Source organism: Oncorhynchus kisutch, unplaced genomic scaffold, assembly GCF_002021735.2.
Source record: "Oncorhynchus kisutch isolate 150728-3 unplaced genomic scaffold, Okis_V2 scaffold835, whole genome shotgun sequence".
Classification (NCBI taxonomy): Eukaryota; Metazoa; Chordata; class Actinopteri; order Salmoniformes; family Salmonidae; genus Oncorhynchus; species Oncorhynchus kisutch.
In genome coordinates this window covers 83,246-108,024 of record NW_022262780.1, presented here as the reverse complement: position 1 = coordinate 108,024, position 24,779 = coordinate 83,246, and the positions used below count along the sequence as shown (strand labels likewise).

The 24,779-nt window shown below is 48.5% G+C and overlaps 1 long non-coding RNA gene and 1 pseudogene across 1 annotated transcript; both read right to left on the bottom strand.

Moving 5' to 3' along the window:
* Positions 1 to 2,377: 2,377 nt before the first annotated feature.
* Positions 2,378 to 3,355, bottom strand: LOC116362521 (uncharacterized). Its single transcript, XR_004207750.1, has 2 exons — positions 2,620 to 3,355; positions 2,378 to 2,569 (listed from the first exon to the last, which is right to left on the bottom strand). It is a non-coding gene; the product is annotated as an uncharacterized LOC116362521 (long non-coding RNA).
* A 1,814-nt stretch (positions 3,356 to 5,169) lies between these two features.
* Positions 5,170 to 24,779, bottom strand: part of LOC109885429 (cdc42-interacting protein 4 homolog) — a 39,243-nt pseudogene continuing 19,633 nt past the window's right edge.

The window sequence follows — 24,779 nt, the reverse complement described above, 5'->3', positions numbered from 1 at the left end:
CTGTGTGTGTGTCTGTGCCTAATGAATATGTCCTGGGGTGTGTGTCTGGGGGTTTCTGTGTGTGTGTCTGTGCCTAATGAATATGTCCTGGGGTGTGTGTCTGGGGGTTTCTGTGTGTGTGTCTGTGCCTAATGAATATGTCCTGGGGTGTGTGTCTGGGGGTTTCTGTCTGTGTGTCTGGGTGTTTCTGTGTGTGTGTCTGTGTGTGTGCCTAATGAATATGTCCTGGGGTGTGTGTCTGGGTGTTTCTGTGTGTGTTTGTGTGTGTGTCTGTTTCTGTGTGTGTGTCTGTGTCTGTGTGTGTGTCTGTGTGTGTGTCTGTGTGTGTGTCTGTGTGTGTTTCTGTGTGTGTGTCTGTGCCTAATGAATATGTCCTGGGGTGTGTGTCTGGGTGTGTCTGTGTGTGTGCCTAATGAATATGTCCTGGGGTGTGTGTCTGGGTGTTTCTGCGGTTCTCACCCACGGGGTTCATACCTAGCAAGTGTGGATGCGTGGGTTTCCCCTCATAAACCTGGCGAAGGTCTACCTCCCAAATGGCACCCTATTCTCTATGAAGGGCCACTACCAGGGCTCTGGTTGAAAGTAGGGCACGATACAGGGAATAGGGCTCTGGTTGAAAGTAGGGCACGATACAGGGAATAGGGCTCTGGTTGAAAGTAGGGCACGATACAGGGAATAGGGCTCTAGTTGAAAGTAGGGCACGATACAGGGAATAGGGCTCTGGTTGAAAGTAGGGCACGATACAGGGAATAGGGCTCTGGTTGAAAGTAGGGCACGATACAGGGAACAGGGCTCTAGATGAAAGTAGGGCACGATACAGGGAATAGGGCTCTAGATGAAAGTAGGGCACGATACAGGGAATAGGGCTCTGGTTGAAAGTAGGGCACGATACAGGGAATAGGGCTCTAGATGAAAGTAGGGCACGATACAGGGAATAGGGCTCTGGTTGAAAGTAGGGCACGATACAGGGAATAGGGCTCTGGTTGAAAGTAGGGCACGATACAGGGAATAGGGCTCTGGTTGAAAGTAGGGCACGATACAGGGAATAGGGCTCTGGTTGAAAGTAGGGCACGATACAGGGAATAGGGCTCTGGTTGAAAGTAGGGCACGATAGAGGGAATAAGATCCTATTTGGGACATAGACAAGGTGTGTGATGTGCTTCTACTGGTTGTTGGTTCAGGTGTCAAAATGTTGACCAGCAGAGTTTACCCGTTAACATGTCCTGTGTTCAGACAACTTTATTCTGTAGAGTTTACCCTGTTAACATGTTAACCACTTTATTCTGTAGAGTTTACCCTGTTAACATGTTAACAACTTTATTCTGTAGAGTTTACCCTGTTAACAACTTTATTCTGTAGAGTTTACCCTGTTAACAACTTTATTCTGTAGAGTTTACCCTGTTAACAACTTTATTCTGTAGTTTACCCTGTTAACAACTTTATTCTGTAGAGTTTACCCTGTTAACAACTTTATTCTGTAGAGTTTACCCTGTTAACAACTTTATTCTGTAGAGTTTACCCTGTTAACAACTTTATTCTGTAGAGTTTACCCTGTTAACAACTTTATTCTGTAGAGTTTACCCTGTTAACAACTTTATTCTGTAGTTTACCCTGTTAACAACTTTATTCTGTAGAGTTTACCCTGTTAACAACTTTATTCTGTAGAGTTTACCCTGTTAACAACTTTATTCTGTAGAGTTTACCCTGTTAACAACTTTATTCTGTAGAGTTTACCCTGTTAACAACTTTATTCTGTAGAGTTTACCCTGTTAACAACTTTATTCTGTAGAGTTTACCCTGTTAACATGTTAACAACTTTATTCTGTAGAGTTTACCCTGTTAACTTTATTCTATAGAGTTTACCCTGTTAACAACTTTATTCTGTAGAGTTTACCCTGTTAACAACTTTATTCTGTAGAGTTTACCCTGTTAACAACTTTATTCTGTAGAGTTTACCCTGTTAACAACTTTATTCTGTAGAGTTTACCCTGTTAACAACTTTATTCTGTAGAGTTTACCCTGTTAACAACTTTATTCTGTAGAGTTTACCCTGTTAACAACTTTATTCTGTAGAGTTTACCCTGTTAACAACTTTATTCTGTAGAGTTTACCCTGTTAACAACTTTATTCTGTAGAGTTTACCCTGTTAACAACTTTATTCTGTAGAGTTTACCCTGTTAACACGTTCTGTGTTCAGACAACTTTATTCTCAACCGGCCAGGTGTCTGTAGTGTTTTTTTAAGGGAAATCACTGGAAAGTGTCTCATGAGACACATTTTCTATTCAGATGATATAAATGATTTCAAACATCACTGTGTCAACTTTGGGCTGTTAATTTAAAAAGACAACACACTACAAAATGAAACAAAACATCAAATTTGACATAAATCTATTTATTATTTTTATTTTTTCTCAATCAAAATAGTTCACAGGGTATTTAGAGGTCAACACATAAGTAGTTTTAAAATGTGATCATATAATAACATACAGACACTCCATAAAACATTGAGAAGCAGCGAGTGACGAGTCCAGTTCCATTTAACCAGGGAGATGTGAGGTCAAACTAGACCTGGAGGGCTGACAGACACTGTCCTGTTCCCCTGTGAGGTCAAACTAGACCTGGAGGGCTGACAGACACTGTCCTGTTCCCCTGTGAGGTCAAACTAGACCTGGAGGGCTGACAGACACTGTCCTGTTCCCCTGTGAGGTCAAACTAGACCTGGAGGGCTGACAGACACTGTCCTGTTCCCCTGTGAGGTCAAACTAGACCTGGAGGGCTGACAGACACTGTCCTGTTCCCCTGTGAGGTCAAACTAGACCTGGAGGGCTGACAGACACTGTCCTGTTCCCCTGTGAGGTCAAACTAGACCTGGAGGGCTGACAGACACTGTCCTGTTCCCCTGTGAGGTCAAACTAGACCTGGAGGGCTGACAGACACTGTCCTGTTCCCCTGTGAGGTCAAACTAGACCTGGAGGGCTGACAGACACGGTCCTGTTCCCCTGCGAGGTCAAACTAGACCTGGAGGGCTGACAGACACGGTCCTGTTCCCCTGCGAGGTCAAACTAGACCTGGAGGGCTGACAGACACGGTCCTGTTCCCCTGTGAGGTCAAACGAGACCTGGAGGGCTGACAGACACTGCCCCCCGTGGGCCTCCCGCTACCCCGTGGGCCTCCCGCTACCCCGTGGGCCTCCCGCTACCCCCGTGGGCCTCCCGCTACCCCCGTGGGCCTCCCGCTACCCCCGTGGGCCTCCCGCTACCCCCGTGGGCCTCCCGCTACCCCCGTGGGCCTCCCGCTACCCCCGTGGGCCTCCCGCTACCCCCGTGGGCCTCCCGCTACCCCCGTGGGCCTCCCGCTACCCCCGTGGGCCTCCCGCTACCCCCGTGGGCCTCCCGCTACCCCCGGGGCCTCCCGCTACCCCCGTGGGCCTCCCGCTACCCCCGTGGGCCTCCCGCTACCCCCGTGGGCCTCCCGCTACCCCCGTGGGCCTCCCGCTACCCCGTGGGCCTCTGGTCAAAGGTAGGGGACTATATGGGGAATAGGGTGCCAGTCTGGTCAAATCTAGTGCACTATATTAGGGAATAGGGTGCCATTTTGGGACATGTAATTGATACATGATTTGGTGTCCCAGATCTGAGTGAGACGGCTGGGAGTCAACCAAAGGTGCACTGTCCACGACACCCGTCAACGATGCACCGTTAACCAGCTCATTCCTCTGGTTGTCGTGGAGATGGTTGTCATGGTAAACGCTGCGGATGTCAGCTGAACATTAGATTGAACAGTCTAGTGTGGTATGCTCATAATCCACAATGCGCCTTTGATTGAATCCCGGGCTGGACAGACATTAAACTATCAGAAACACCAGGGGTCCTCCAGGAGAAGTTAGACAGCAGTAGTCACAACACCACCACGGAGCCATCTGATTGGCCAGAACCTGACCACAGAGCCATCTGATTGGCCAGAACCTGACCACAGAGCCATCTGATTGGCCAGAACCTGACCACAGAGCCATCTGATTGGCCAGAACCTGACCACAGACAGTTAAACCACAAAAAGAGAGAGAGATAAACAGAACAAAGAATCAGACAACCAAAACAGTCTGTATGAACTGGACCAGACGGTAACCATAACAACCACAGACATGGTCAGAGAATCAGACAACCAAAACAGTCTGTATGAACTGGACCAGACGGTAACCATAACAACCACAGACATGGTCAGAGAATCAGACAACCAATAAGAACCTCAGAAACATTTAAAAACTGACCAGTTTCACATACAGTCTGCGTCCCAAATTGGCCCCCTATTCCTCATAGGCCTCTGATCAAAATTAGTGCACTATATAGGGAATAGGGCCCTGATCAACAGTAGTGTACTATATAGGGAATAGGTCTCTGGTCTATAGTAGTGTTCTATATAGGGAATAGGCCTCTGGTCAAAATTAGTGCACTATATAGGGAATAAGGCTCTGGTCAACAGTAGTTCACTATATAGGGAATAGGGCCCTGATCAACAGTAGTGTTCTATATAGGGAATAGGGCTCTGGTCAACAGTAGTGTACTATATAGGGAATAGGGCCCTGATCAACAGTAGTGCACTATATAGGGAATAGGCCTCTGGTCTATAGTAGTGTACTATATAGGGAATAGGGCTCTGGTCTATAGTAGTGTTCTATATAGGGAATAGGGCTCTGGTCTATAGTAGTGTTCTATATAGGGAATAGGGCTCTGGTCTATAGTAGTGTACTATATAGGGAATAGGGTATCATTTGGGATCTAACCACTCTTCTGATGAGAGAACATGTGACAAACAAGTACACTATTTAGAAAACAGGGTGGCGTTTGGGACGCAGAGAACATGGTCCATAAAATAGTGGCTTCACCATCCAGCTGAGAACAATTTCATCCAAATCTGATAACTAGGATAGCAGTCATTTAATATAAAAACAATCACAATGTCATGGCAACTAATGATCTGTGATTAGGTAAGTATAGGGAGAGAGGAATGGGACTGGGAGAGGGGTGGAGGGAGAGGAGGAGGGGTGGAGAGAGGAGGATGAAGAGGTGGAGTGAGAGAGAGAGGTAGAGAGAGAGAGGTAGAGAGAGAGGTAGAGAGAGGTAGAGAGAGAGGAAGAGGTAGAGAGAGAGGAAGAGGTAGAGAGAGAGTGGTAGAGAGAGTAACAGAGTAGTAGAGAGAGTAACAGCGTGGTAGAGAGAGGAAGAGAGGTAGAGAGAGGAAGAGAGAGAGAGAGAGGTAGATAGAGAGATGAAGGGGTGGTACTGCTTAAACACACAGAATGGAAGTCCTTGGCTGAAAGGAGTGTGTGTCCATCCGTCCGTGTGTGTGTGTGTTAAATCGGTGTATCCATGTGTGTGTGTGTGTGTGTGATTGTCTAGAATTTGACGTAGGATGAGGGGATGTATCCTTCGTCTCCGTTGGCTCGTAGAACCCTCATCCATCCATCTCCTTTATCACTCTCCATCACACTGAGCTGCTCGCCTTCTGTTATAGACACTGTCCCCTGACTGGAACCTGGAGACACACACACACTAGTTATAGACACTGTCCCCTGACTGGAACCTGGAGACACACACACACTAGTTATAGACACTGTCCCCTACTGGACCCTGGAGACACACACTAGTTATAGACACTGTCCCCTGACTGGACCCTGGTGTGTGTGATGGTGTGTGTGTGATGTGTGTGTGTGTGTGTGTGTAATGGTGTGTGTGTGATGGTGTGTATGTGTGATGGTGTGTGTGTGTGATGGTGTGTGTGTGTGTGTGTGATGGTGTGTGTGTGTGTGATGGCATATGTGTGATGGTGTGTATGTGTGTGTGTGATGGTGTGTATGTGATGGTGTGTGCGTGCGATGGTGTGTGCGTGCGATGGTGTGTGCGTGTGATGGTGTGTGCGTGTGATGGTGTGTGCGTGTGATGGTAAGTCCGTGTGATGGTAAGTGCGTGTGATGGTAAGTGTGTGTGTGATGGTAAGTGTGTGATGGTGAGCGTGTGATGGTGAGCGTGTGTGATGGTGTGCGTGTGTGTGATGGTGTGCGTGTGTGTGATGGTGTGCGTGTGTGTGATGGTGTGCGTGTGTGTGATGGTGTGCGTGATGGTGTGTGTGTGTGTGTGATGGTGTCCGTGTGATGGTGTGCGTGCGTGCGATGGTGTGCGTGTGTGTGATGGTGTGCGTGATGGTGTGTGTGTGTGTGTGATGGTGTGCGTGTGATGGTGTGCGTGTGATGGCGTGCGTGTGATGGCGTGCGTGTGATGGTGTGCGTGCGTGTGACAGTGTGCGTGCGTGCGTGTGATGGTGTGCGTGCGTGTGATCGTGTGTGTGCGTGTGATCGTGTGCGTGCTTGTGATGGTGTGCGTGCGTGTGATGGTGTGTGTGTGTGATGGTGTGCGTGTGTGTGATGGTGTGCGTGTGTGTGATGGTGTGTGTGCGTGTGATGGTGTGTGTGCGTGTGATGGTGTGTGTGCGTGTGATGGTGTGTGTGCGTGTGATGGTGTGCGTGCGTGTGATGGTGTGCGTGCGATGGTGTGATGGTGTGCGTGCGATGGTGTGATGGTGTGCGTGCGTGTGATGGTGTGCGTGCGTGTGATGGTGTGCGTGCGTGTGATGGTGTGCGTGCGTGTGATGGTGTGCGTGCGTGTGATGGTGTGCGTGCGTGTGATGGTGTGCGTGCGTGTGATGGTGTGCGTGCGTGTGATGGTGTGCGTGCGTGTGATGGTGTGCGTGCGTGTGATGGTGTGCGTGCGTGTGATGGTGTGCGTGCGTGTGATGGTGTGCGTGCGTGTGATGGTGTGCGTGCGTGTGATGGTGTGCGTGTGTGTGATGGTGTGCGTGTGTGTGATGGTGTGCGTGTGTGTGATGGTAGGCGTGTGTGTGATGGTAGGCGTGTGTGTGATGGTAGGCGTGTGTGTGATAGTAGGCGTGTGTGTGATGGTGTGCGTGTACCTTGGAAGGTGTAGAGGGCAGTAGCCTTTCCTATAGGAGTCTCCACATCTTCATCAAAGTCTTCATCAAACTCTGAGTAGATGTTCTGAGACGGATCAGCTGACATGGAACTGAAGACAGAGACACACACACACACTATATTAACACATATAGACATTATACACACACACACACACACATTATATATATACACACACACACACACTATATTAACACATATAGACATTATATAAACACACACACACACACATTATATATATACACACACACACACACACATTATATAAACACACACACACACACACACACACACATTATATAAACACACACACACTATATTAACACATATAGACATTATATAAACACACACACACACACACATTATATAAACACACACACACTATATTAACACATATAGACATTGTATAAACACACACACTATATTAACACATATAGACATTATATAAACACACACACACACACACACTATATATATACACACACACACACACACACACATTATATAAACACACACACACTATATTAACACATATAGACATTATACACACACACTATATTAACACATATAGACATTATATAAACACACACACACACACACACACACACACACATTATATAAACACACACACTATATTAACACATATAGACATTGTATAAACACACACGCTCCCTCTCTCTTACCAGTGTTGATTGTTGTTGACAGCAGTGTTGGTAGAATCATCTCCTCTGAAAGCCTCAGCCAGCCATGACTGTCAGAGAGAAGAAGGACATGCTGTTTACTATAGACGGCTAATGACAAAGGTGTGTGTGTCCCTGTCTGTGTCACCAAGCCAGAGTGTCTGTGTCACCAAGCCAGAGTGTCTGTGTCACCAAGCCAGAGTGTCTGTGTCCCCAAGCCAGAGTGTCTGTGTCCCCAAGCCAGTGTGTCTGTGTCCCCAAGCCAGTGTGTCTGTGTCCCCAAGCCAGAGTGTCTGTGTCCCCAAGCCAGAGTGTCTGTGTCCCCAAGCCAGAGTGTCTGTGTCCCCAAGCCAGTGTGTCTGTGTCCCCAAGCCAGAGTGTCTGTGTCCCCAAGCCAGAGTGTCTGTGTCCCCAAGCCAGAGTGTCTGTGTCCCCAAGCCAGAGTGTCTGTGTCACCAAGCCAGAGTGTCTGTGTCCCCAAGCCAGAGTGTCTGTGTCCCCAAGCCAGAGTGTCTGTGTCCCCAAGCCAGAGTGTCTGTGTCACCAAGCCAGAGTGTCTGTGTCCCAAGCCAGAGTGTCTGTGTCCCCAAGCCAGAGTGTCTGTGTCCCCAAGCCAGAGTGTCTGTGTCCCCAAGCCAGAGTGTCTGTGTCCCCAAGCCAGAGTGTCTGTGTCCCCAAGCCAGAGTGTCTGTGTCCCCAAGCCAGAGTGTCTGTGTCCCCAAGCCAGAGTGTCTGTGTCCCCAAGCCAGAGTGTCTGTGTCCCCAAGCCAGAGTGTCTGTGTCCCCAAGCCAGAGTGTCTGTGTCCCCAAGCCAGAGTGTCTGTGTCCCCAAGCCAGAGTGTCTGTGTGTCCCCAAGCCAGAGTGTCTGTGTCCCCAAGCCAGAGTGTCTGTGTCCCCAAGCCAGAGTGTCTGTGTCCCCAAGCCAGAGTGTCTGTGTCCCCAAGCCAGAGTGTCTGTGTCCCCAAGCCAGAGTGTCTGTGTCCCCAAGCCAGAGTGTCTGTGTCCCCAAGCCAGAGTGTCTGTGTCCCCAAGCCAGAGTGTCTGTGTCCCCAAGCCAGAGTGTCTGTGTCCCCAAGCCAGAGTGTCTGTGTCCCCAAGCCAGAGTGTCTGTGTCCCCAAGCCAGAGTGTCTGTGTCCCCAAGCCAGAGTGTCTGTGTCCCCAAGCCAGAGTGTCTGTGTCCCCAAGCCAGAGTGTCTGTGTCCCCAAGCCAGAGTGTCTGTGTCCCCAAGCCAGAGTGGTCTGTGTCACCATTTTTTTATTTATTTTTTATTATTATTATGTTTTCTTCTTGGGCCTCTATAACTATATCTATTGTTTTTATTTTTGTTGTTGTTGTGTGATTTGGATTGATCCCCTCTACCACACGGAACCCCACTAATCTACTGACGGAGCGCAGGAGGTGGCTAACAACAGACCTCCATCCTATGCTAGCTTGCTACCGATGCCCTGGCTAGCTGTCTAAATCACCAACCAACCTCTCCACTCACCGGACCCTTTTGATCACTCGACTAAGCATGCCTCTCCTTAATGTCAATATGTCTTGTCCATTTCTGTTCTGGTTAGTGTTTATTGGCTTATTTCACTGTAGAGCCTCTAGTCCTGCTCACTATACCTTATCCAACCTATTAGTTCCACCACCCACACATGCAATGACATCTCCTGGTTTCAACGATGTTTCTAGAGGCAATATCTCTCTCTTCATCACTCAATACCTAGGTTTACCTCCACTGTATTCACATCCTACCATACATTTGTCTGTACATTATACCTTGATGCTATTTTATCGCCCCCAGAAACCTCCTTTTACTCTATGTTCCAGACGTTCTAGACGACCAATTCTCATAGCTTTTAGCCGTACCCTTATTCTACTCCTCCTATGTTCTTCTGGCGATGTAGAGGTGAATCCAGGCCCTGCAGTGCCTAGCTCCACTCCTATTCCCCAGGCGCTCTCTTTTGACGACTTCTGTAACCGTAATAGCCTTGGTTTCATGCATGTTAACATTAGAAGCCTCCTCCCTAAGTTTGTTCTATTCACTGCTTTAGCACACTCTGCCAACCCGGATGTTCTAGCTGTGTCTGAATCCTGGCTTAGGAAGACCACCAAAAACTCAGACATTTTAATTCCAAACTACAACATTTTCAGACAAGATAGAACTGCCAAAGGGGGCGGTGTTGCAATCTACTGCAAAGATAGCCTGCAGAGTTCTGTCCTACTATCCAGGTCTGTACCCAAACAATTTGAACTTCTACTTTTAAAAATCCACCTCTCTAAAAACAAGTCTCTCACCGTTGCCGCCTGCTATAGACCACCCTCTGCCCCCAGCTGTGCTCTGGACACCATATGTGAACTGATTGCCCCCCATCTATCTTCAGAGTTCGTGCTGCTAGGCGACCTAAACTGGAACATGCTTAACACCCCAGCCATCCTACAATCTAAACTTGATGCCCTCAATCTCACACAAATAATCAATGAACCTACCAGGTACCTCCCCAAAACCTTAAACACGGGCACCCTCATAAATATCATCCTAACCAACTTCCCCTCTAAATACACCTCTGCTGTCTTCAACCAAGATCTCAGCGATCACTGCCTCATTGCCTGCATCCGTAATGGGTCAGCGGTCAAACGACCTCCACTCATCACTGTAAAACGCTCCCTGAAACACTTCTGCGAGCAGGCCTTTCTAATCGACCTGGCCGGGGTATCCTGGAAGGATATTGATCTCATCCCGTCAGTAGAGGATGCCTGGATATTTTTTTAAAATGCCTTCCTAACCATCTTAAATAAACATGCCCCATTTAAGAAATTTAGAACCAGGAACAGATATAGCCCTTGGTTCTCCCCAGACCTGACTGCCTAACCAACACAAAAACATCCTATGGCGTTCTGCATTAGCATCGAACAGCCCCCGTGATATGCAGCTGTTCAGGGAAGCTAGAAATCATTATACACAGGCAGTTAGAAAAGCCAAGGCTAGCTTTTTCAAGCAGAAATTTGCTTCCTGCAACACTAACTCAAAAAAGTTCTGGGACACTGTAAAGTCCATGGAGAATAAGAACACCTCCTCCCAGCTGCCCACTGCACTGAAGATAGGAAACACTGTCACCACTGATAAATCCACCATAATTGAGAATTTCAATAAGCATTTTTCTACGGCTGGCCATGCTTTCCACCTGGCTACTCCTACCCCGGACAACAGCACTGCACCCCCAACAGCAACTCGCCCAAGCCTTCCCCATTTCTCCTTCTCCCAAATCCATTCAGCTGATGTTCTGAAAGAGCTGCAAAATCTGGACCCCTACAAATCAGCCGGGCTAGACAATCTGGACCCTTTCTTTCTAAAATTATCTGCCGAAATTGTTGCCACCCCTATTACTAGCCTGTTCAACCTCTCTTTCGTGTCGTCTGAGATTCCCAAAGATTGGAAAGCAGCTGCGGTCATCCCCCTCTTCAAAGGGGGGGACACTCTTGACCCAAACTGCTACAGACCTATATCTATCCTACCGTGCCTTTCTAAGGTCTTCGAAAGCCAAGTCAACAAACAGATTACCGACCATTTCAAATCTCACCATACCTTCTCTGCTATGCAATCTGGTTTCAGAGCTGGTCATGGGTGCACCTCAGCCACGCTCAAGGTCCTAAACGATATCTTAACCGCCATCGATAAGAAACATTACTGTGCAGCCGTATTCATTGATCTGGCCAAGGCTTTCGACTCTGTCAATCACCATATCCTCATCGGCAGACTCGACAGCCTTGGTTTCTCAAATGATTGCCTCGCCTGGTTCACCAACTACTTCTCTGATAGAGTTCAGTGTGTCAAATCGGAGGGTCTGCTGTCCGGACCTCTGGCAGTCTCTATGGGGGTGCCACAGGGTTCAATTCATATTTCTCTAGTCACCCCCAAAACCAATTCTTTCTTTGGCCGCCTCTCCTTCCAGTTCTCTGCTGCCAATGACTGGAACGAACTACAAAAATCTCTGAAACTGGAAACACTTATCTCCCTCACTAGCTTTAAGCACCAACTGTCAGAGCAGCTCACAGATTACTGCACCTGTACATAGCCCACCTATAATTTAGCCCAAACAACTACCTCTTTCCCAACTGTATTTAATTTTAATTTATTTATTTATTTTGCTCCTTTGCACCCCATTATTTTTTATTTCTACTTTGCACATTCTTCCATTGCAAAACTACCATTCCAGTATTTTACTTGCTATATTGTATTTACTTTGCCATCATGGCCTTTTTTGCCTTTACCTCCCTTCTCACCTCATTTGCTCACATTGTATATAGACTTGTTTATACTGCATTATTGACTGTGTTTGTTTTTACTTCATGTGTAACTCTGTGTCGTTTTATCTGTCGAACTGCTTTGCTTTATCTTGGCCAGGTCGCAATTGTAAATGAGAACTTGTTCTCAACTTGCCTACCTGGTTAAATAAAGGTAAATAAATAAATAAATAAATAAATAAGCCAGAGTGTCTGTGTCACCAAGCCAGAGTGTCTGTGTCACCAAGCCAGAGTGTCTGTGTCACCAAGCCAGAGTGTCTGTGTCACCAAGCCAGAGTGTCTGTGTCACCAAGCCAGAGTGTCTGTGTCACCAAGCCAGAGTGTCTGTGTCATCAAGCCAGAGTGTCTGTGCCACCAAGCCAGAGTGTGTGTGTCCATGTGTGTGTTACCAAGCCAGAGTGTGTGTGTCACCAAGCCAGAGTGTCTGTGTCACCAAGCCAGAGTGTGTGTGTAGTAGACTACTGTGTGTGTGCAGTAGACTACCTCGTATTTGGTGAGTTGTCCTCTGAGTCGTCCAACGTTCTGCGAGGTCTGGGTGATCTGAGGTTCTAGACTGGCTGGGTCTCCCATCTGAGGGTTCCGTTCATAAACACCTCTCATCTTCTCTAATGGCCTCACTGGAGGCAGGAGGGAAAAAAAGTAAAATTGAGAGAGAGACAGACAGACAGAGGAGAGAACAGAGACAGACAGAGAAAAAGAAATGAGAACGACGAGCCAGACAGAGGACACCAGAGAGGACACGAGAGAGGAGAGAGAGACACAGAGAGGAGCGAGAGACACAGAGAGAGAGGGTCTTTACGAATTGCGAGCGAGAGTGGAGAGGAAGAGGAGAGAACAGAGAGGTAGTAGGGAGGACGAGGATGAGGGGAGAGAGAGACACAAGACGAGAGAGAGAGAACACACAGAGAGAGAGAGAGAGACAACACAGGAGAGAGAGACACACAGCGAGGAGAGAGAGAGAGGAAGCGCAGAGAGTTCTGAGAGAAGAGAGACACAGAGAGGCTCGAGAGCAGAGGGGGAGAGATACACACAGAGCTAGAGGAGACACACAGAGAGAGAGAGAGACCACAGAGAGAGAGAACGAGAGGAGAGAGAGGAACCCACAGAGAGAGAGAGAGAGAGGACAACAGAGAGAGAGGAGAGAGAGACACAACAGAGAGAGACGAGAGACAACCAGAGAGAGAGAGAGACACACAGAGAGAGAGAGAGAGACACACAGAGAGAGAGAGAGAGACACACAGAGAGAGAGACACACAGAGAGAGAGACACACAGAGGAGAGAGACACACAGAGAGAGAGACACACAGAGAGAGAGACACAGAGAGAGAGACACACAGAGAGAGAGACACACAGAGAGAGACACACAGAGAGAGAGACAGAGGACAGACAGACAGAGACAGACAGACAGAGAGAGACACAAAGAGAGACACAGAGAGACACAGAGAGAGACAGGACATATGTTACAGTAGAAGGGCGTCTGTTAGAACAAATCAACGTGTCCCAAAAGGCACACTATTCCCATCCAGTACACTACTACTGATCAGGGTCCTATAAGCCCTGGTCAAAGGCAGCGTACTACAGTGCCTTGCGAAAGTATTCGGCCCCCTTGAACTTTGCGACCTTTTGCCACATTTCAGGCTTCAAACAAAGATATAAAACTGTATTTTTTTGTGAAGAATCAACAACAAGTGGGACACAATCATCAAGTGGAACGACATTTATTGGATATTTCAAACTTTTTTAACAAATCAAGAACTGAAAAATTGGGCGTGCAAAATTATTCAGCCCCTTTACTTTCAGTGCAGCAAACTCTCTCCAGAAGTTCAGTGAGGATCTCTGAATGATCCAATGTTGACCTAAATGACTAATGATGATAAATACAATCCACCTGTGTGTAATCAAGTCTCCGTATAAATGCACCTGCACTGTGATAGTCTCAGAGGTCCTTTAAAAGCGCAGAGAGCATCATGAAGAACAAGGAACACACCAGGCAGGTCCGAGATACTGTTGTGAAGAAGTTTAAAGCCGGATTTGGATACAAAAAGATTTCCCAAGCTTTAAACATCCCAAGGAGCACTGTGCAAGCGATAATATTGAAATGGAAGGAGTATCAGACCACTGCAAATCTACCAAGACCTGGCCGTCCCTCTAAACTTTCAGCTCATACAAGGAGAAGACTGATCAGAGATGCAGCCAAGAGGCCCATGATCACTCTGGATGAACTGCAGAGATCTACAGCTGAGGTGGGAGACTCTGTCCATAGGACAACAATCAGTCGTATATTGCACAAATCTGGCCTTTATGGAAGAGTGGCAAGAAGAAAGCCATTTCTTAAAGATATCCATAAAAAGTGTTGTTTAAAGTTTGCCACAAGCCACCTGGGAGACACACCAAACATGTGGAAGAAGGTGCTCTTGTCAGATGAAACCAAAATTTGAACTTTTTGGCAACAATGCAAAACGTTATGTTTGGCGTAAAAGCAACACTGCTCATCACCCTGAACACAACATCCCCACTGTCAAACATGGTGGTGGCAGCATCATGGTTTGGGCCTGCTTTTCTTCAGCAGGGACAGGGAAGATGGTTAAAATTGATGGGAAGATGGATGGAGCCAAATACAGGACCATTCTGGAAGAAAACCTGATGGAGTCTGCAAAAGACCTGAGACTGGGACGGAGATTTGTCTTCCAACAAGACAATGATCCAAAACATAAAGCAAAATCTACAATGGAATGGTTCAAAAATAAACATATCCAGGTGTTAGAATGGCCAAGTCAAAGTCCAGACCTGAATCCAATCGAGAATCTGTGGAAAGAACTGAAAACTGCTGTTCACAAATGCTCTCCATCCAACCTCACTGAGCTCGAGCTGTTTTGCAAGGAGGAATGTGAAAAAAATTCTGTCTCTCGATGTGCAAAACTGATAGAGACATACCCCAAGCGACTTACAGCTGTAATCGCAGCAAAAGGTGGCGCTACAAAGTATTAACTTAAGGGGGCTGAATAATTGTGCACGCCCAATTTTTCAGTTTTTGATTTGTTAAAAAAGTATGAAATATCCAATAAATGTCGTTCCACTTCATGATTGTGTCCCACTTGTTGTTGATTCTTCACAAAAAAATACAGTTTTATATCTTTATGTTTGAAGCCTGAAATGTGGCAAAAGGTCGCAAAGTTCAAGGGGGCCGAATACTTTCGCAAGGCACTGTATATAGGGAATAGGGTGCCATTCGAGACGGACACGATGGGAGAATCTCAATTGCAAACTCCTCGCCTCCTTCTCAAAACCCATTGGTTGAGAAAGCCAGAGGTCCCTCCCCTCTGACCTGAGAGAGGAGAGAACACGCGAGGAGAATGTCATTGAGATTCTCCCAGTGATGGACAGAGACAGTAAGACTGTAAGATAGCCGCCGTCACTGTGGTGATGATGTCAGAGTGGCGGGGCTACCTCTGGTCCAGCTCCTTTTGAAGTTCCTTGGTGATGTCATCAATCTTGGACTGAAGTCTCTTCTTCCTCTGTTCTGGAGGCAGGTGAGAGTAGTCCTCAGCAGCTGGAGACTGAGGGGGAGGGGGGCGCGAGGGGACCGGAGGGAGAGAGGAAGGGGCGAGAGAGGGGTGCGGGAGAGAGAGAGACAATGACATTTGAAATTTCTATTATTTTTGAAATTTTGTGAGTTTAATGTTTACTGTACATTTTTACAGTTTATTATCTAGTTCACTTGCTTTGGCAATGTAACATTGCGTTTCCCATGCCAATAAAGCCTCTTAAATTGAATTGAGAGAAGAGGAGGAGGGAGAGAGGAGGAGGGAGAGAGCAGGTGAGCGAAAGAAAGCGAGAGAAAAAGCGAGATGATGAGGGTGAGGTGTTATGCTCACACTCAGAGTAAAGAAACCAGTTGGACATAAACCTGAGTTAAACCTGAGTTAGTGATAAATATCCCTCAATTATTACCGAAACCGCTTTAAACCCTCAAAACCAGACAAGGTTCTGTTTAAACCCTCAAAACCAGACACGGGTTCTGTCCCAAAGTCTCTCCTTCCTCCTGAAGTGAACACTTCCACCATATGAAAGGAAATGACTGACATAAGAAATGTGGTAAAATATCTTCCACTAGCCCACGTCTCCCCCACGTCTCCCCCAATCTAACGCTGTAATAACTAGCCCACGTCTCCCCCAATCTAATGCTGTAATAACTAGCCCACGTCTCCTCCAATCTAACACTGTAATAACTAGCCTACGTCTCCCCCAATCTAACGCTGTAATAACTAGCCCACGTCTCCCCCAATCTAACACTGTAAAAACTAGCCCACGTCTCCCCCAATCTAACGCTGTAATAACTAGCCCACGTCTCCCCCAATCTAACACTGTAATAACTAGCCCACGTCTCCCCCAATCTAACGCTGTAATAACTAGCCCACGTCTCCCCCAATCTAACACTGTAATAACTAGCCCACGTCTCCCCCAATCTAACGCTGTAATAACTAGCCCACGTCTCCCCCAATCTAACGCTGTAATAACTAGCCCACGTCTCCCCCAATCTAACACTGTAATAACTAGCCCACGTCTCCCCCAATCTAACGCTGTAATAACTAGCCCACGTCTCCCCCACGTCTCCCCCAATCTAACGCTGTAATAACTAGCCCACGTCTCCCCCAATCTAACGCTGTAATAACTAGCCCACGTCTCCCCCAATCTAACACTGTAATAACTAGCCCACGTCTCCCCCACGTCTCCATCAATCTAACGCTGTAATAACTAGCCCACGTCTCCCTCAATCTAACGCTGTAATAACTAGCCTACGTCTCCCCCAATCTAACGCTGTAATAACTAGCCCACGTCTCCCCCAATCTAACACTGTAAAAACTAGCCCACGTCTCCCCCAATCTAACGCTGTAATAACTAGCCCACGTCTCCCCCACGTCTCCCCCAATCTAACGCTGTAATAACTAGCCCACGTCTCCCCCAATCTAACACTGTAATAACTAGCCCACGTCTCCCCCAATCTAACGCTGTAATAACTAGCCCACGTCTCCCCCAATCTAACGCTGTAATAACTAGCCCACGTCTCCCCCAATCTAACACTGTAATAACTAGCCCACGTCTCCCCCAATCTAACGCTGTAATAACTAGCCCACGTCTCCCCCAATCTAACGCTGTAATAACTAGCCCACGTCTCCTCCAATCTAACACTGTAATAACTAGCCTACGTCTCCCCCAATCTAACGCTGTAATAACTAGCCCACGTCTCCCCCAATCTAACACTGTAATAACTAGCCCACGTCTCCCCCAATCTAACGCTGTAATAACTAGCCCACGTCTCCCCCAATCTAACGCTGTAATAACTAGCCCACGTCTCCCCCAATCTAACGCTGTAATAACTAGCCCACGTCTCCCCCAATCTAACGCTGTAATAACTAGCCCACGTCTCCCCCAATCTAACGCTGTAATAACTAGCCCACGTCTCCCCCACGTCTCCCCCAATCTAACGCTGTAATAACTAGCCCACGTCTCCCCCAATCTAACGCTGTAATAACTAGCCCACGTCTCCCCCAATCTAACACTGTAATAACTAGCCCACGTCTCCCCCACGTCTCCACCAATCTAACGCTGTAATAACTAGCCCACGTCTCCCTCAATCTAACGCTGTAATAACTAGCCTACGTCTCCCCCAATCTAACGCTGTAATAACTAGCCCACGTCTCCCCCAATCTAACACTGTAAAAACTAGCCCACGTCTCCCCCAATCTAACGCTGTAATAACTAGCCCACGTCTCCCCCACGTCTCCCCCAATCTAACGCTGTAATAACTAGCCCACGTCTCCCCCAATCTAACACTGTAATAACTAGCCCACGTCTCCCCCAATCTAACGCTGTAATAACTAGCCCACGTCTCCCCCAATCTAACGCTGTAATAACTAGCCCACGTCTCCCCCAATCTAACACTGTAATAACTAGCCCACGTCTCCCCCAATCTAACGCTGTAATAACTAGCCCACGTCTCCCCCAATCTAACGCTGTAATAACTAGCCCACGTCTCCCCCAATCTAACGCTGTAATAACTAGCCCACGTCTCCCCCAATCTAACGCTGTAATAACTAGCCCACGTCTCCCCCAATCTAACACTGTAATAACTAGTCCACGTCTCCCCCAATCTAACGCTGTAATAACTAGCCCACGTCTCCCCCACGTCTCCCCCAATCTAACGCTGTAATAACTAGCCCACGTCTCCCCCAATCTAACGCTGTAATAACTAGCCCACGTCTCCCCCAATCTAACGCTGTAATAACTAGCCCACGTCTCCCCCAATCTAACGCTGTAATAACTAGCCCACGTCTCCCCCAATCTAACGCTGTAATAACTAGCCCACGTCTCCCCCAATCTAACGCTGTAATAACTAGCCCACGTCTCCCCCAATCTAACGCTGTAATAACTAGCCCACGTCTCCCCCAATCTAACGCTGTAATAACTAGCCCACGTCTCCCCCAATCTAACGCTGTAATAACTAGCCCACGTCTCCCCCAATCTAACGCTGTAATAACTAGCCCACGTCTCCCCCAATCTAACACTGTAATAACTAGCCCACGTCTCCCCCAATCTAACGCTGTAATAACTAGCCCACGTCTCCCCCAATCTAACGCTGTAATAACTAGCCCACGTCTCCCCCAATCTAACGCTGTAATAACTAGCCCACGTCTCCCCCACGTCTCCCCCATTCTAACGCTGTAATAACTAGCCCACGTCTCCCCCACGTCTCCCCCAATCTAACGCTGTAATAACTAGCCCACGTCTCCCCCACGTCTCCCCCAATCTAACGCTGTAATAACTAGCCCACGTCTCCCCCAATCTAACGCTGTAATAACTAGCCCACGTCTCCCCCACGTCTCCCCCAATCTAACACTGTAATAACTAGCCCACGTCTCGTCCAATCTAACGCTGTAATAACTAGCCCACGTCTCCCCCAATCTAACACTGTAATAACTAGCCCCACGTCTCCCCCAATCTAACACTGTAATAACTAGCCCACGTCTCCCCCAATCTAACGCTGTAATAACTAGCCTACGTCTCCCCCAATCTAACGCTGTAATAACTAGCCCACGTCTCCCCCAATCTAACGCTGTAATAACTAGCCTACGTCTCCCCCAATCTAACGCTGTAATAACTAGCCCACGTCTCCCCCAATCTAACGCTGTAATAACTAGCCCACGTCTCCCCCAATCTAACGCTGTAATAACTAGCCCACGTCTCCCCTAATCTAACGCTGTAATAACTAGCCCGCGTCTCCCCCAATCTAACGCTGTAATAACTAGCCCACGTCTCCCCCAATCTAACGCTGTAATAACTAGCCCACGTCTCCCCCACGTCTCCCCCAATCTAACGCTGTAATAACTAGCCCACGTCTCCCCCACGTCTCCCCCAATCTAACGCTGTAATAACTAGCCCACGTCTCCCCCACGTCTCCCCCCAATCTAACACTGTAATAACTAGCCCACGTCTCCCCCACGTCTCCCCCAATCTAACACTGTAATAACTAGCCCACGTCTCCCCCAATCTAACGCTGTAATAACTAGCCCACGTCTCCCCCAATCTAACGCTGTAATAACTAGCCCACGTCTCCCCCACGTCTCCCCCAATCTAACACTGTAATAACTAGCCCACGTCTCCTCCAATCTAACACTGTAATAACTAGCCCACGTCTCCCCCAATCTAACACTGTAATAACTAGCCCACGTCTCCCCCAATCTAACACTGTAATAACTAGCCCACGTCTCCCCCAATCTAAGGCTGTAATAACTAGCCCACGTCTCCCCCAATCTAAGGCTGTAATAACTAGCCCACGTCTCCCCCAATCTAACGCTGTAATAACTAGCCCACGTCTCCCCCAATCTAACACTGTAATAACTAGCCCACGTCTCCCCCAATCTAACACTGTAATAACTAGCCCACGTCTCCCCCAATCTAACACTGTAATAACTAGCCCACGTCTCCCCCAATCTAACACTGTAATAACTAGCCCACGTCTCCCCCAATCTAACGCTGTAATAACTAGCCCACGTCTCCACCAATCTAACACTGTAATAACTAGCCCACGTCTCCACCAATCTAACGCTTTAACATTTGTGAGATGTAGTGAACAAGTGCACACTTCAGGAGACAGGAGATATTATTGGGACGCACCCCAGACGTTGAGGTCCACAGTACTGCTAGTTGTTATCTTTGTCCTCTCAACACCTCCAGAGTACTGACTGGATAACATCTAACCGTAACCATAGAAACCCTGATCTAAACCGTAACCATAGAAACCCTGTTCTAAACTGTAACCATAGGAAGTGTTACCATGTTAACTACAAGGGAGAGAAGAACACCAGTCAGTACTGTGGAGGTGGAGGCCTGGGTTACATCTAACCGTAACCATAGGAACCCTGTTCTAAACCGTAACCATAGGAAGTGTTACCATGTGCTTGTCAGCATTTATCCTCTGGAACTTGAGAAGGATGGACACTCATCGTGAGACACACACACACACACATAGATAAACAGAAACACACAATACACACGTTTGTCACAATACAACAAAATGTCCTCATCCACCAATCAGCATTGGGCTTACCTGTCCATCTAGCCCAGGGCTATCCAATCCTGGTCCTGGAGGGCCCAAACACTTCTGGTTTTCATCCCCTCCTCCTAATTAGGGACTAATTCAGACCTTGGACACCAGGTGAGTGTAATTAAGTACCAGGTAAAAACAAAAACAAGAAGTGTTTGGGCCCTCCAGGAACGGAATTGAGCAGCCCTGATCTAGCCAATCAGTCCCTGTTGTTGGAACCTTGGACCCCTGTGACTCACCTGAGTATGCTGGTTACCCAATACACTGATCGGGGACCAGTTTTCCTCCCATAATCCTAACCAGATCCATTAGATACTAATCTAACCACTGATCTAGGACCAGATACCCTCCTACAATCCTAACCTGATCCATTAGGAGGGGAAACACCAAACTGTCCTCAGATCTAGGGAGACTCACCGGTCTGTGCAGAGCCCTGAAGGTAGCAAGGCGAGGTTTGACAGAACGGTTAAACTCTCTCAGGCAGAAAGAGAGAGGGGCGTGACCCAGCTTAGAGAGGGGGAAAGGGTTAAGGGGAGGGGCAGAGATAGAGGGGTGTGACCCAGCTTAGAGAGGGGAAAGGGTTAAGGGGAGGGGGCAGAGCTAGAGGGGTGTGACCCAGCTTAGAGAGGGGGAAAGGGTTAAGGGAAGGGGGCAGAGAGAGGGGTGTGAGAACTGGGGAGGGAAGGACGAGGAAAAGGAGGAAGACAAGGTGGGAAAGGAGAAAACCACTGGAGAAGGAGAGAGAGACACCATAAAGAAAAACAAAGAGGATTAAGGCTATGAGAAAAGAGAAGAAAATACCCTGAAGAAACACTATGTAGAGACATTACACACACACACAGAGAGAGAGCTCTTTGAATTGAGAGAGAAAGAGACATCGCTAGAATTGGCCCCTCAGGTGTAAGAGGGGAGCCGAGAGGTGTGGAATGTGCCTGTGTATAGAGGGGGGTCTGATTACCCAACACTAAGAACTATCCTATAGAGGGCAGCCGAGAGGTGTGGAATGTGCCTGTGTATAGAGGGGGGTCTGATTACCCAACACTAAGAACTATCCTATAGAGGGCAGCCGAGAGGTGTGGAATGTGCCTGTGTATAGAGGGGGGTCTGATTACCCAACACTAAGAACTATCCTATAGAGGGCAGCCGAGAGGTGTGGAATGTGCCTGTGTATAGAGGGGGGTCTGATTACCCAACACTAAGAACTATCCTATAGAGGGCAGCCGAGAGGTGTGGAATGTGCCTGTGTATAGAGGGGGGTCTGATTACCCAACACTAAGAACTATCCTATAGAGGGGAGCAGAGAGGTGTGGAATGTGCCGGTGTATAGAGGGGGGTCTGATTACCCAACACTAAGAACTATCCATGCCCCTGACCAGGCTTTTCCAATGATAGAGATGAAGGATGAACAGAATGCTGTAGCCCAATGACAGAGGAAGAGAAGAGAGATGGGTAGAGGACAGGAGGGAGACGAAAGAGAAGAGAGATGGGTAGAGGACAGGAGGGAGACGAAAGAGAAGAGAGATGGGTAGAGGACAGGAGGGAGACGAAAGAGAAGAGAGATGGGTAGAGGACAGGAGGGAGACGAAAGAGAAGAGAGATGGGTAGAGGACAGGAGGGAGACGAAAGAAGAGAGATGTGTAGAGGACAGGAGGAAGACGAAAGAGAAGAGAGATGGGTAGAGGACAGGAGGGAGACGAAAGAGAAGAGAGATGGGTAGAGGACAGGAGGGAGACGAAAGAGAAGAGATATGGGTGGAGGATGGGAGGGAAAGGCTGGTCGACCCCTGGTCTATTGTACCTGGCTCCTCTTTCTCAAGTGACAGAGCTTAGTGCACGCTTTGGAGTGGGGTAGTGTAGGGTGCAAGATTCATCCGTGGGCCGGTCGTCTGAGCAGATGGTCGAGGGGCCGAAACGTTATAATAATAACAAAAATGTCTACCCAGTAGACCGTCCCCCCGTAAGACCGAGAAGAGACCGTCCCCCAGTAAGACCGAGAAGAGACCATCCCCCCGTAAGACCGAGAAGAGACCGTCCCCCCGTAAGACCATCCCCCAGTAAGACCGAGAAGAGACCGTCCCCCCGTAAAACCGAGAAGAGACCGTCCCCCCGTAAGACCGAGAAGAGACCGTCTCCCGGTAAGGCCGAGAAGAGACCGTCCCCCGGTAAGGCCGAGAAGAGACCGTCCCCCGGTAAGGCCGAGAAGAGACCGTCCCCCGGTAAGGCAGAGAAGAGACCGTCCCCCGGTAAGGCCGAGAAGAGACCGTCCCCCCGTAAGACCGAGAAGAGACCGTCCCCCCGTAAGACCATCCCCCAGTAAGACCGAGAAGAGACCGTCCCCCGTAAAACCGAGAAGAGACCGTCCCCCCGTAAGGCCGAGAAGAGACCGTCCCCCGGTAAGGCCGAGAAGAGACCGTCCCCCGGTAAGGCAGAGAAGAGACCGTCCCCCGGTAAGGCCGAGAAGAGACCGTCCCCCGGTAAGGCCGAGAAGAGACCGTCCCCCGGTAAGGCCGAGAAGAGACCGTCCCCCGGTAAGGCCGAGAAGAGACCGTCCCCCGGTAAGGCCGAGAAGAGACCGTCCCCCGGTAAGGCCGAGAAGAGACCGTCCCCGGTAAGGCAGAGAAGAGACCGTCCCCCGGTAAGGCAGAGAAGAGACCGTCCCCGGCAAGGCAGAGAAGAGACCGTCCCCCAGTAAGGCAGAGAAGAGACCGTCCCCCAGTAAGGCAGAGAAGAGACCGTCCCCCAGTAAGACCGAGAAGAGACCGTCCCCCAGTAAGACCGAGAAGAGACCGTCCCCCAGTAAGACCGAGAAGAGACCGTCCCCCAGTAAGACCGAGAAGAGACCGTCCCCCAGTAAGACCGAGAAGAGACCGTCCCCCAGTAAGACCGAGAAGAGACCGTCCCCCAGTAAGACCGAGAAGAGACCGTCCCCCAGTAAGACCGAGAAGAGACCGTCCCCCAGTAAGACCGAGAAGAGACCGTCCCCCAGTAAGACCGAGAAGAGACCGTCCCCCAGTAAGGCAGAGAAGAGACCGTCCCCCAGTAAGGCAGAGAAGAGACAGTCCCCCAGTAAGACCGAGAAGAGGCTGTCCCCCAGTAAGACCGAGAAGAGGCCGTCCCCCAGTAAGACACCGTAGGGTGTAGTGTTCAGGGTGCTAGTATATACTAGGGCTAGGGTGTAGTGTTCAGGGTGCTAGCATATACTAGGGCTAGGGTGTAGTGTTCAGGGTGCTGGTATATACTAGGGCTAGGGTGTAGTGTTCAGGGTGCTAGTATATACTAGGGCTAGGGTGTAGTGTTCAGGGTGCTAGTATATACTAGGGCTAGGGTGTAGTGTTCAGGGTGCTGGTATATACTAGGGCTAGGGTGTAGTGTTCAGGGTGCTAGTATATACTAGGGCTAGGGTGTAGTGTTCAGGGTGCTAGTATATACTAGGGCTAGGGTGTAGTGTTCAGGGTGCTAGTATTTACTAGGGCTAGGGTGTAGTGTTCAGGGTGCTGGTATATACTAGGGCTAGGGTGTAGTGTTCAGGGTGCTAGTATATACTAGGGCTAGGGTGTAGTGTTCAGGGTGCTGGTATATACTAGGGCTAGGGTGTAGTGTTCAGGGTGCTGGTATATACTAGGGCTAGGGTGTAGTGTTCAGGGTGCTAGTATATACCTTGTTCTTGTGGCTGAAGGGCCACAGTTTAGTGCGTATTTTAGGTTGGTTGAGGCTGGTGTCTGACGTAGGTTAGTGTGTAGGGTGTAGTGTGAAGGGTACATACCTTGGTTTTCTTGTGACTGAAGGGCCACAGTTTAGTGCGTATTTTAGGTTGGTTGAGGTTGGCGTCTGAGGAGGCTGGTTTGATACCTTGGCTGTAGTCTTCAAAGTCCACTTCAGCCGGTCGCTCAAAACCTGACTTGTGTTGTTCTATAAACCGCAAGGAGTCCTGAAGACACACAGGACATGGCAAGTGAGAGTGTGTGTGTTGTTGTTGTGTGTGTTGTTGTGTGTGTATGCATGCTTGCGTCGGTGTGTGTTAGCACCTGTGTGTGTGTGTGTGTGTTGGGGTGTGTGTTGGTGTGTGTGTTGGTGTGTGTGTGTGTGTGTTGTTGTGTGTGTATGCATGCTTGCGTCGATGTGTGTTAGCACCTGTGTGTGTGTGTGTGTGTGTGTGTTTTTAAAGCATGTTTGCGTCCGTGTGTGTTAGCACCTGTGTGTGTGTGTGTGTTGGGGTG